Genomic DNA, 13,137 nt, shown 5'->3' with positions numbered 1-13,137 from the left:
CCCTCAGTGCCAGCTCCAGTTTTAAACCTGCTGCCTCTAAAACACACCACCAAAAGATTCCAAAGCCATGCTGCTGTCTGCCACCACTGATATTTTAGTCCACTATTAGCTGCACTAATGTGTTTTCACTTTGTGTCTCAGCCCTAATGGTCTGGACAATCCCATTAACTGTCCAGGAGCTGCAGTGTGGCCCATCAGAAGGAAACCTCAGCACTGCAGCACTCAGATGTAAGTGGTCCTGAGCATAGACAGTTAACAATCAAGTGTAATTGCAAGGAATGGTGCTTGGAATAGATGAGTGCACTCCAGCCCCAGGGCATTGTGGCAGATGCAACATAAGGTTTAATAAACTAGGTCCCTGTTGCCTGTTACTATATAAGAGTAATAATAGCAGGGAGAGTGAAAACATCCATCACAAGCTGACAAATCTGACACAGATTATACATATGCACATGCACAGACTAAAGATGCCATTTAAATCTGATGGAGCTGCTAATAAAAAATCGTTGATGGTCTTAATGAAACATCATTTTGTGCTTATTGCTCCTTTCACGTGCGGTTATTTTTGTGGAAACAATTATTTGAGTGTTGGAAAAGGGTGTTTGTAATTACCAAAGTAAAGAGCAATATGTTGCCTGATAAATCATAGACACAATAACTCTGCTCAGGGAGCACCTTGTAGTTAAAGCTTAAAGTCAAAACTAGCAGCATGGTGGATATATACGCTTATTTTTAGCACAGAGCCTGTGTCTTTCTTGTTGTGTATTCCACCAGGAAACCCTCCCAGACAAATGACTCTTATTTCAGTTTGTGGGTGGCCTCGTTGCAGATGGGCTTTTTTAGCAACCAGAAAAAGAACACGTGTGTGATTATAATGAATCTGTGTGTGGGGAGGTTTCTTTTTTAAGCAATGTCCCAGCAGAAGTAGCAAGGAGGACATTCCTCTGAGCTGATCCAGCTACTGCTGCTGGTGGTGCCACCAGTGTCCCACTCAGGGGGCTGATGGAGCTGGCAATGGCACCTGCAGGACACGGTTCTGACAAGATTTTGGCAGTACCTGATTATTTTAATGGGGTGCCCCTGATGAAGGAAAATATTGGTATCTGACTCTAAGTTTTTAGAATTAATTATTATTATATTTAGAATGTTAGATTTTATAATTATTTTTAATAATTTATTATTATTATAATTATTTTAGAATTCATTTATTTATTTATTAAAACAATACTGTATTACATTATACTATATTAAAGAGAGATACTATCCTATAAAGAATAGTAAAGAATACTAAAAGATACTTAAGAAAACTCATGACTGTCACCTGGCAGTCAGGACACAGTTTTGACTGATTGGTCAAGGAAACAAAAAACAATTTTCAGCAGAATCTAATTACCAAATTCCTTCAGGTAAACAACTTTCTTAACATATTCCACACGTGCACAAATACAGGAGCAGTAAATGAGATAAGAATTGTTTTGGTTATTCTTTTCTCTGCTTCTCTCTGTTCAGGGGCCATGTGAATACCACACCTGATGGGCCAGGTCATCCTTCCTCCCCTGTGCAATGAAGTGTTCTGAGCTCCATTGGTGAAAACCAGTGTGGGTGTGAGGAAACTGTTGATAAAACTCAATTTTTATGGCAAGACTCAGTGCCAGTGTCTTATTTAAATAAGAGCAAGCTGCACGGTCACAAATGAACCTGGAATGGCAGAGTAGATAAACACAAGGTCTGTGGTTCAGCTGTGAGCATGCAGCCATTCTCCATCTGTGTTTGCTCCTCACCCACACTGCACACACATCTTTGAAATTCAGCCTCCACATCAATGTTTCTGCCTGGAATTTCAGAGTGTGGGGTGCAATGCAAACCCTGGGAGCTGCTCATGGGCTGTGTGCCCTCCCCAGCCTGGCAGGGAAATTCTGTGCTGAGCTTTGGGCTGTATATTTAACCTGTTCTCCCCGTGGGCCAGATCAATCCCTGCTCCTGGAACAGCAGCACCTGGATGCTCTGGGGCTGTGCAGGAGGACAGGACTCCCTCCCACCAGGCAGGGTCTCAGATCCTCTAGAAATCCTGTTTATCCCTGTCCTGTGGTTTGGTGAGGTGATTATTCCCGTGCTCTCAGACACTCTGGCAGCCACAGCCTGCTTGGTTAGGGATTTCCTCTTGTGTTCTCCATCAGCGCAGAGCAATCCTGGACATCTCCTGCTGGTGGTACTGGGACATCCAAGGAACTGCTTGTGCCTCACCAAAGCCAGTGGAAGCTGACATCCTGATTTGGGCTTTTTTTGGTACCCTGTTGCTGAAAAACTGCTCTTGTTTTCAAGCAAACACCCAATTTGCATTCAAATGCAAGTGCTAACAATTGTGTGAACCTGTTGCAGGTGCTGAAATAACACCAGCAAAAGAAAACATAGCCATGAGGCTTTCTTAATAGGACCTCAGAGGCTGGGTTTGCTCCTCTGGAAATGTGTGCTAATGAGAGAGCTGGTCAATAATCCTGCACTTTTCCACTGCACAAAATGTGTGGCTATTGGAGCATTCAGTTTTTGGCTTTCCAAATGAACCCCTTGCAGAATGTCAGTGCTGTACATGCCTGTGGGAGTTAGGCAGAGACACTCTCCATCCACTCTGACTTTTGGATAAAACTGTTCAGACTTACAAGGATCCTATTCTGGGAGAATTTGGAAGCCTGGGTTTGTCTTTGAGTCTTCTTTTGTGCTCAAGAAGCCCAAGGAACTATGAGGAAATGTTTATTAATTGTCATTATTGTTGAAAAAAAAATTATGGCAGGACCTGAGTTATACAAAGGTGCTTTCCAATTCTGGAAGGTGATGTATAGGCCACAGCAGAGATCCTGTTTGTTGAAGTTAATATTACTTAAGTGTGTTCTTTGTGTATGTTATTAGACTTATTTGTGGCCAATGACCAATAAAAACACCACTGGATTTTGCTGGTTTTTTTCCCAAATGTGTGATATATTCACATTTTCCAAAGAGGAGGGGTTTGTTTGCATGGTTGTGCAGCAAGAGCTAATATATTAAACATTTTCCCAAAGGATATCAGTGGTCTTTAATTAACTTTTTTCCCATAGGCCTATAATACAGAATTATACAATATTTGGTCAGTACCCTGCTCTCCCACTCCTGGGTAGGACTTATTGGCTCTCATTTCCTGGGGGAGCATTATGAGTGCAGACAGGAAGAATGCATCAAATGAAAAGTTAATTGTGTTTAAGCCGTGGGTGAGAGGGAAGCAGTCTTGAGACTTCTATTCTATTGTGCCTCTACAATAAGAAAAGCCAAATATACAGTTTGCTAGGCCCCTAAGCCAGGAAAGCAGGGCAAAATCAGCTCAGTCACAGAAAGGAAAAAATATAAAACATGGAGGCAGCCACGGGAAAACTTCCTACTTGAGTCTGAAAGCTGGTGGCAGCATGGTAGAGGCAAGAATTCATTGATGGGCATCACTTCCTGAGGAAGGATAAAATAAAAAAATAAAAATCCTGCCTGCTTCCCAAGGCTGCTCTGATTGCTGCTGTCACCCAGACCCCACAACAGCAGCAGCCAGGGCCGGGACAGAGGAGCCCATCCCTCCTCAGGCTCCTGGTAAATCATGGCAGATATTTGCTGCCAGGCTGGGGCAGGGTCATGCCCAAGCCCTGCTGGCAAGGATTTTAGGGGGAAGCCAAACGGGGCAGATCTGAGACGGGATTTTGGCACTCGGAGCAGCCCCAGCTCCTCCTGCAGCTTCCTCCTGCAAAATCTGCTTTTTGTGCAAGGACATCAGCTCCCAGGGGGGTGATAACATGAGAAATAGCAGCTGTTTCAGAGCAGGATTTCCAATATCCTCCTCACTGGAGATGTCCCTGTTGCTTATAAGACATTTTCATTGGAAAAGCTCCAACTGTCAGCAGCAATTTAGCCGGTGAGGGTCTGTTGTTTTCTGCTCTAATCTGGTTAATGGGGCTTTGTGGGAGCAGCTCCTCAGATGTTTGCTTGATAGTGATCAAGCTCTCAGTGAGACAGTTCTAGATTTTAATTTTTTTGGGGTTTAAGGTTTTTTAAGAACTAAAATTTGGTGAAAATTGCTGCATCAAAAATGTGGCCTCTGCCTTAGTTCTGTGGCAAAGCACTTGAATCTTACCTTGCGCTGGATTTTCAGCTTTAATCCAGATTTATTTGATACTTGACTGTAGTTTACCCAAATTCATAAACCAGAGGATTGTTTTGCTGTGACTTTAGCAAAAGTTGGTTTAGAACTTATCACAACCTGTGCCTGGTCCTATTTCAGATTTGAACAGTAGAGGCAGAATTTTCTGAATTTCTGGAGAATGGGACAGGTGGGGGAAAACAGACAAAAATGCCCCTGTGATGATTCCCTTGGAATTTGATTTGGATATTTTCAGTCTTAGAGTGCACAGACCAACATTCATTGAGTGAGAGCAGCTCAGGACCCTTCCCAACAGCGAGCATGTGTGTTCTTGTAAATCAAAATTAACTGGTGTGCTGGGATCTAATGTGCCAACTGCACATGGCAAGTGACAACACCACTGTGGCTTTATTGCTTGGATGCTTGTAACCTCTAGAGATCTTAATTGAGGTTTCATTGCGCTGTTCATGCACTTAATTAAAAAAATCAGTTCAGTCTAATGCCCTGATTCTGCAAATACCTGCATGTTCTTACCTTTATAATGGGTGATTTTGCTGGAAATATTAATAAAATTCATAACATTTCAATATAATAATGAAGCAAGCAGGTTGAGCGCTTGTGTGTGCCCCAAGGTTGTTGCTATCAGGCTGATACTGATGATAATGTTGTAAGAAAGGTGGATTATCAGTAAATTTGTGCTCAGTTGTCACAGCACAATCAGAGGAGCTGCACCCTGGGCTCCACATTCACGTCCAGGTGCTCCAATCACTTTGGATTTTCCCCTCAATGTGATGTGACAGACTGTGACTGACACTGGCTAACAGAGAGAGAGATCATTGCCCAGGAACCTTGATTGGCAGCCCAGGGAAATAAAAGTAATTTTCTGAAAGAAGCCTGGTGGAAGAATCCTAAAACAATAAAAAGGGTGGGGGAGAAGTATTTAGCTTTTAGTAGAAAGGAATTCCTACAAGAATCAGACTTTTTAAAATGAATATGAAGATTAAGTGCTAAAATGCATTAAATCCTCTCTCTCCTCTGGTTTTATTCAGATTGCAGGCACACAGATGCTGCTGTGCCTGACTTTAGCTGTTATGTCCATAATACTAAAACAAGATGATTGGATTGAGGCTGTTTGTACAGAACACATTTAAATTAATTTAGAAATGGTGGTTTTCACTGAGATGGACACAGTTAATAGTTTTCTTGGATATTTATTGTGTGATGGGCTTTTCTCTGCTGTTGGGCATTATGCAAACTCCCATTTTAAACAATTTCTTTGCATGCTGTTTTTCCCTGTAGCCTAAACAAGAACATAAAAATTGCTGCTACGCTTCTAATCCTGGTGACAACACATTATAAAAAATATCTCCTGATCTCAGCCATCATTAACTGTGATTAAAACAACTGGCAGTGGGTTGATGAGCAGCTATAAAGGGTGTGTTTCACTACCTTCCCAACCTTTCCTTCTCCTAACAGGACACTTGGATCAAATTCACTACCAGCGGAACTTAAATATGCAGTTTCAGGTAGGATGAAGTAAAGATGATCACAGCTTGCATTCTTTTATGGAGAGAGCTTGGAAGACATCATAGGAATCTTTATTTGAAGTTTGAACAGTTTTTTTTCTTGTGTAGACAAAGGAGTTGCCTTTGAGCTCAGTTCTGTGTGGATGATGGGGGGAATAATTTTCCACATTGATTTGTGGCAAAGTCAGGGTGCTGATAATTCAAAGTCTGGCCTTGCTCAGTTCCTACAGGGAAATGCAGGATGAATTCTGGATTTGTGTGGTCAGTAGTAACCTGTATTTTTCTTCCAGCTGGATGTTGTGAATGCTGAAGGAGCTTTAGTCAGATCTCACCTCACTGCCCCAGGCTGGGTGGGAAACACTCAGCAACAGCAGAGCCAGGTCACCATTTGCTTCAGGTACCTGTCAGAGACGTATCTGGGAAGTAAAAATTACACATAAAGTTTGTATGTGTGCTTTAAGATAATAATAAAATAATAAAGTTTGCGTGTGTGCTTTAAGATAATAATAAAATAAAGTTTGTATGTGTGCTTTAAAATAATAATAAAATAATAGTTTTTGTGTGTGCTTTAAAATAATAATAAAATAATAAAGTTTATGTGTGCTTTAAAATAATAAATAATAAAGTGTGCGTGTGGGCTTTAAGATAATAATAAAATAATAAAATTTGTGTGCGCTTTAAAATAATAATAAAACAATAAAGTTTGTCTGTGTGCTTTAAAAGTGTCACCTGTTCCTTTGTTCTGGTGGCAGTGGCAGGGTGAGGGCACAGACCAGGATTCTTTGCTCTGGAGTCTTTGCCAAATTCCACAGGCACATTTGCTCCAGCCCTTCACTGGGGCAAACCCAGCTGCCAGCAAGGCTCATCAGCCCTTAATGCTTTGCAGAGGTGGCCAGCCTGAAAACCCCAATTAATTATTTGGGTTGTTCTTTTCTTTCCTGGGAGCTGTGTGAGAGAACACCCAGTCTTTGCAGAAGGGTTTGGTGCCCAGCTCTGCTCAGATCCACCACAAAACGAAGGCTCATCCTGTGGAACAAAGGGAATTCGGAGTCTCCTGCTGCTCCTGGTTCTGTCTGGAGTTAATCTGCCTCTGGAGAGTGTCAGGGCCAGGGCTGCGGCCTGTCCCATCTGCCACTGGAGCTCCAGCAGTGACACATCTTGTGATGGTGCTCACTGGGGCACTTGGATGAGGGAAGAGACGAGAATCTGATTCCACGTTTCAGAAGGCTGATTTATTATTTTATGATAGATATTACATTAAAACTATACTAAAAGAATAGAAGAAAAGGTTTCATCAGAAGGCCGGCTAAGCTAAGAATAAAAAGGAATGATAACAAAGATTCTGTCTCAGACAGAGTCCAAGCCAGCTGACTGTGATTGGCCATTAATTAGAAACAATCAACATGAGACCAATCCCAGATGCACCTGTTGCATTCCACAGCAGCAGATAACCATTGTTTACATTTTGTTCCTGAGGCCTCCCGGCTTCTCAGGAGGAAAAACCCTAAGGAAAGGATTTTTCATAAAAGTTGTTGGCGGCAACATCTCAAGCAACAAAGCCCTGCACTATTTTGACCAGTTTAGAACTCATCAGGACTCAGTTCTAAAGTTAGGACCTACCTGAAAATAACAGTAGTTGGAGAGAGGAAAATCTGTCCTCTAGTCTGTGTTTGAGTACCAAACTCGCTTAAATTGTGGCAGCAGGATTGTTATCAGAGCATAAAGGAGTTTGTTTGTCAGTCTATATATGGATTTCCCCAAGATCTTGGATCTTGAGAAGAATTTAAGGCATCTGAATCTTTCATTATCTCAGCTCTGGTAAAATATGAAGGCTTTTTATGCCATGGCACAACGACATTTTATTATAATTTATTTTTCAGTAGGCCCCAAGAAGCAGAGGAATTACTTTCAAGCAGTCTAATTTATAGTCTAATATTTATATGGGACTGATTCACAAGTAATTAGGTATCTGTGCTTGTATTGAATTTCCTTTTAAAGAGCAATAACTTAAGTCTACAGAAAATGCTGTGGGATTTCACCCACTCCAAAGCCTGAAAATGTTTGTTTTTTCAAAGTAAACAATGGATGGCACTTATTTCCCTGCAAAACAATGAGACAATGAAAAAAACTCTTTTAAAACAATGAAAAAACCTCTTTTTGAGGGGCACAGGTTCAGTGTTTTAATGTCCAGCAGCCATATCCCACTGCACTGTTAATGGGATTACCAACACCAGCTGGATGATTTGGTGCCCCTTGGAGAAGTCAAACTCTCTAGGAAAAGTGAATTTAGAGATTCTTAAATATTATCCTGAGAATTTTTTTCCTCATTCAAGTTATAAAATCCACACATCTTTCTCGTGCTCCCTTTTGTACTTGACAGAGTTTCCTTAAAAATGGCAAAATGGGAGTAATAGAAGCAGGAGGGGTAAAAATCAAGGAAAATACCAAGGTACTTCTTAACCATTCTTTGAATTCTTGCTACAGGAAATTGCAGGTGAGCTGAGCAGGTTTGGCAGAGGCATTTTTCCCATTTCCCAGACATTTCTTTCCCCATTTCCTCATAATGGGGGCCAGTTCTGCCTCAAGGCCACATCCTTGGTGTTCATTAATAGGGTGATTTGGGTTCTTCTGTATAGAAGGAGATGGTGCTGGATCTTTTTGGTTTTGAAAAGCATTCAATAAATGGAATTACTGGGCATTTGGACTGGGTTTGCACACTGTATCTGTTCCTCTCAACTGCAGTAAGATAAAATGGGGATGACTTAAAAACTTAATTCTGACTTGGGCAAATTTAGCAGAATTTGGACAATGTTGAGAATGAGATTCTAGAATCTTAAATATATGTTAGGACAACCTGGATAGCAAGCAAATCAAGGTCTGCTTAATGTTCGGGTATTTTCCCATACAGCAGTGAATTTAAGCTTGTGCACAATGTGAATTTGCAGAAAATTATCAGAATTTCAGAACTGAGCACAGTTAGTTCTGTAAAGAGCCCCCTGACCACAGGGAGCTGTTTGGGATATTGGATAATTGCTGGTGCTCCTTGGGTGGTGTTAATATTTGTGTTTATGGACATCTGGGCACTTTCATACTGTTAACTTTTTATAGGGGTCCTTAAGGGTGTGTCTGTGTATAATTAGGTAGCCTTGTGGTCTTTATGGAGTTCTGTTATCCAAATTGGATGTAGCTGATATTCTGAATATTTCAGCTTTGCCTTGAGCGCTGAAACTTTGGGTATAGTTACATAAATCAGGAATAAACTCTGCTTTTAAGAATTGATTGGAGAAGTTGTAGATTTGTGGAAATATCTTATATATTGAAATGCCCCCAAAGCAACAAAACCCCTGCTTGCTGGAAGCTGGAGTGAACTGGTGTGTGAAAAGCTGATTTTTACCTCACACTTATTTTAAAATTACAAAACTGTTACACTTGGGTTGTGAGTTACCAGAGCAAGTGATATTCTGCATCGAGTTGGAGTTATGGTAATATAAAATGTGCCACTGAACACCTGTTTGAATTATTGTAATGGTTTAGGAGCCTGTGGAGAATTTCCCGGGCTATTCTGTGCAATCCTGGCTGGGGCAGTGCCTGAGGCTGTGGAGCCACTGATGCTGTGAGTGATGAGTGAGGGAAAAGCTGGATGGGAAATTCCCAGCTCTCTCTGGAGCTGTCTGTGGGGAAGCAAAGAGAATTTGGTGCCTTCATTTCTCCTGTGAGGATTGCAATGAATAAGGAAAACTTGCTTTGCACCTGTGAACTGTGAGATTTTTAAACCCCACTTTGTGGTGGTGTGATTTGGGGCTTGTAGTGATGGAAGAGTGAGATCTGGAAGAGTGATCTTGATTGGCACTTTCCCAGCAATTATGGCATTTGGTTATTAAGTGAAAGATCCCCATCAAGTCCCAATTCAGATTTACCAGGAGTCTTTAGAAAACAGAGCTGAGGAGGGAGAAACCCTGAAGTGTGTATCAGTCTGGAGGTGTTTAAATGGTCTAATAGCCTCTTATGCTACTGCATCTTAAATAAGAAGCAGAGCCAGGATTATTTCACTGTTATTTTTCATTATTTGTACCTTTATGTCCCTAGAAATTGATGTTAATGAATTCTGTACAGGGCAAAGTTGAATTCAACAAAAACTTCTGTAGCACTCTTTGTGAAAGCTGCCTGAAAACATTTCTGTCAGGACTAGGGGTTTGTGGCTTGTTTACTTTTACAGTCCCTTATGCCAAGTTGCAATCACACTAACATCCACTATTTTATGTATTTTCCATTCTCCTGACTCAAAAAACAAACCCTTACCAATAAATAAAGTTACTCTTGTTACTCAAATTATTCCTTGGTGCTAACCAGACTTTTTACATAACATTTTCTTTCTTTAGAATGAAAATTTTAGGATGATGATTTTTTTTAAAGATCTAACTAATTTTTGAGTAAATAACTTGATTTTGCAAAATTGCCATGATTCTAGAGATGCTTCTTGATGCACATAGAGCAGTGACTGCTCTGCAAGATTCAGCAGCACTGTTTAATGAGGGGTGAAGACAATACAAATGCAAATCCAGGGAACAGTTGCTTTTTCACAGTTGGTAGGCTGTGTTGCAGGTGCATTTTCTTAATGAAGGTTAATTTGTCTCATATTTTAACCTGACAATACTTGGCATTGTTAGTATATGGGCTGACTTAAAGAGGTAGAGGGGAGTTTTTCTTAGGTAAGATTGGGGATTCAATTTCAAGTATGCTGAATATTAGCTGGAGTCATTCAGAAAAGTCCTATTATATTTTTATGAGAGTAAAGGGCCTTTTGGTTATTTTGGCAGATTGGCACAAGGCCAAAATCAGCTCTTTTCCTTGGATATAAATGCTGAAAGGTTGAGATAAAATGGAATAGGTTGGTGCTGATCAAGATTTACTGAGGGAGAACCAGAGGCAGGCTTGAGCACCACAGCAAGTAATAAAAAGGCCTTGGGCACTTTCTGTCACATTAAACCCAGAGTAAGAGCCACTGGCCTGGCTCAAGCTGGTCAAAATCCCCTTAGAAACTTTACTGTGTAACTGCAAAAAAAAGGGAGAAAAATTACCCTGAGCACAGGCAGGCGAAAAAGCTTTTCTGCAGTTGCTTATTAAGCATCATGTGTAAATTATCCATTGTTATCCTACTGTACCTCAAAGCCTTTTAAATCTCTCCTGCCTCTTGCATCGACTTGTTTTCTCCAATATGAGCTCTCGTGAATGCTGGATGCTGAAGGACTGCTCAGAAATCAATTCCAGCTGCTGAAATATTACCTCTATGCCAGCGACTTCTGCTTCAGGGAATCCAGCTCAATATCCTATCTTGCACCCGTACAGATGGCTCCTTCAGCTTTCTTATTTCTGCAACATGCAAAGGGATATTTCTACTGTTGTAAAGCAAATAACAGCAGAAATCAATGTGTGGAAAGGGTCAGTGCTATCTCTGGCAATGGTCAAAGGAATTTGGAGTTTTTCCCCTCTTGCTTGAGATGTGATCCCAGTGGATGATACCTGAAAGCAGCATTTCCATGGTATTTATACAATAAACCGATGGCTTTAGTTTGGTCTTTTATGGATTATCATGGAAGCAAAAGCAGCATCAGCTGGCATCTGGGGTGAAAGTCTCAGTGAGATGTTGCATCCACTGGCATCTTCATCTTGTGCTCTGATACAGACCCAGAATTGGCAAAAGGATTTCTGTATTAAAATGGTGCTTATCTCATTCAACTGCTGATTCACTTTAGGAGTAGGTTTTAATAAGAAATTGTCTGCAGAATAAAGTCAGATTAGAATCATAGGGGAAGCTTTTGAGGGATAATTTGCTACCTGTTGCCCAAAGTGAGGTGCAGCATTTTATCCTTTATAGCAGGTTAAAATTGTGAAATATTTAAAAATTTGGATGTTTGCCAAGGGTTGTACTTAATTCATGTGACAGATTTTTAAATTTTTTTTTTAACTTCTCAGAAGCACTTTTGAAAATGATCTCTGTTATATCAGGAGTTTGGTTTGAGCAGCACCTTTGGCATTTATGCCTGTATCTGCATTGTGTGTGTGTTCCATCAGTGGGAATTACACTCAGCCTTACTCGAGGAATCCTTTGGAGAAGATGATGTTTAAATGTTTAAATGTTTAAATGTTTAAATGTTTAAATGTTTAAATGAACAACCCAAGGCCTCAGTTTTGCAGAAAGAACCAAGACAGTTCCTTGGCAGAGCCAGAGCTTCTATGAAAATTGAGGATAAAGGGAGTTTTGATCGCTTGCAGGGATTCAGGCAAAGGAAACAGTTTAATAAGGTGATATTTCAAAAATGTAGGTATTTCAGGGCCTCTGTTTTTAAAAGAAATTTTTGCTTCCAGAGTTAGAGCTTCCCTCACCTCACAGACTCAGTTCCTCACAGCCACATAAACCTGAAGATTTAAAATATTTTGAGACAGAGCAGGATGAAGCTGACTTGCTTTGCAACAGCAATTACTGATCAACCCAAATTTAACTTTAAAAAACCCCAAAATAAAGCAGCAGAGGCAGAGATGAGCAATGTTTGCAGTGAGTTCAGAGCCTGGGGCTCAGCTCTGTGTGTGAGTTCTCAATGCAGAGTTCTCAGGAGGGGACAGAGGGACAGCCTAGGGGTGGCTCAGGGGGACCTGGATGGACACCCAGAAATGCATTTACATCAACCATCAGCAGCTTTACAGAGCCTGCTCCTTCCCTCCTGAGTGCTGGGCTAGGTTAATTTATTTCTGTCTAGTCAGGGCAATGATAGACACAAATCTCACCTCTGACTAAAACCAAATAAAACCATTAGTCCCTGCAGCAGCTGGGGTGCTGACAATACTCTAAAGCAGCAAATCCATCAGCAGTGGGGCTCTGAAATCAGCTTAGCATGATGTCCTGAGCAGAATGGGGCTGGACTTCCGAATCAAATACAAATACTCCTGATTTTAAATAATTGTGTAACAAGTGGGGTGAATCTTTAGGTCCTGGCTTTGAGAAAAGAGGTTTGTTTCCATTTTCCTTTACTTTGCAGTGTAAAATTTCACTTTGATGTACCATATCTGTGCTCTTATTCCATCCTATTTTATGGGCATAAATAATTGTTGGTTCTGCAGGTGCTGCTCATCATGATTTGTGTAACACATTAAGCTACAAACTTGCTTTTTATTTTGATTAAATTCCTAATGAACTTGCTGGTGAGTAGTGATTACTTTTTGCAGTGTTAAGTTTCAGAGCATATTTAGGTGTGGTTAACAGCACACCTAGACTGCCCTGCTGCTCATAACCCGGTTTATTTAGGTTGAATGCAGAGTCAGGGTTTCTCACCGAGGAAAGTTCTGTTTTTCTGAGTGATGCCCTGTGCTCCTTCACCTGTCTGTGTGGAGCCCAGGTGTGTGACCAGCAGTGAGGATTTTATCTGTGATCTGACACCAGTCTGTCCCACCACAGCTGTCTGTCCTCCT

Source organism: Melozone crissalis, unplaced genomic scaffold (assembly GCF_028551555.1).
Source record: "Melozone crissalis strain CALT ecotype California unplaced genomic scaffold, PUWL_Pcris_2 ptg000029l_1, whole genome shotgun sequence".
Lineage (NCBI taxonomy): Eukaryota > Metazoa > Chordata > Aves > Passeriformes > Passerellidae > Melozone > Melozone crissalis.
The sequence above is the reverse complement of the archived record's forward strand: the minus strand, read 5'-3'. Positions refer to the sequence as shown.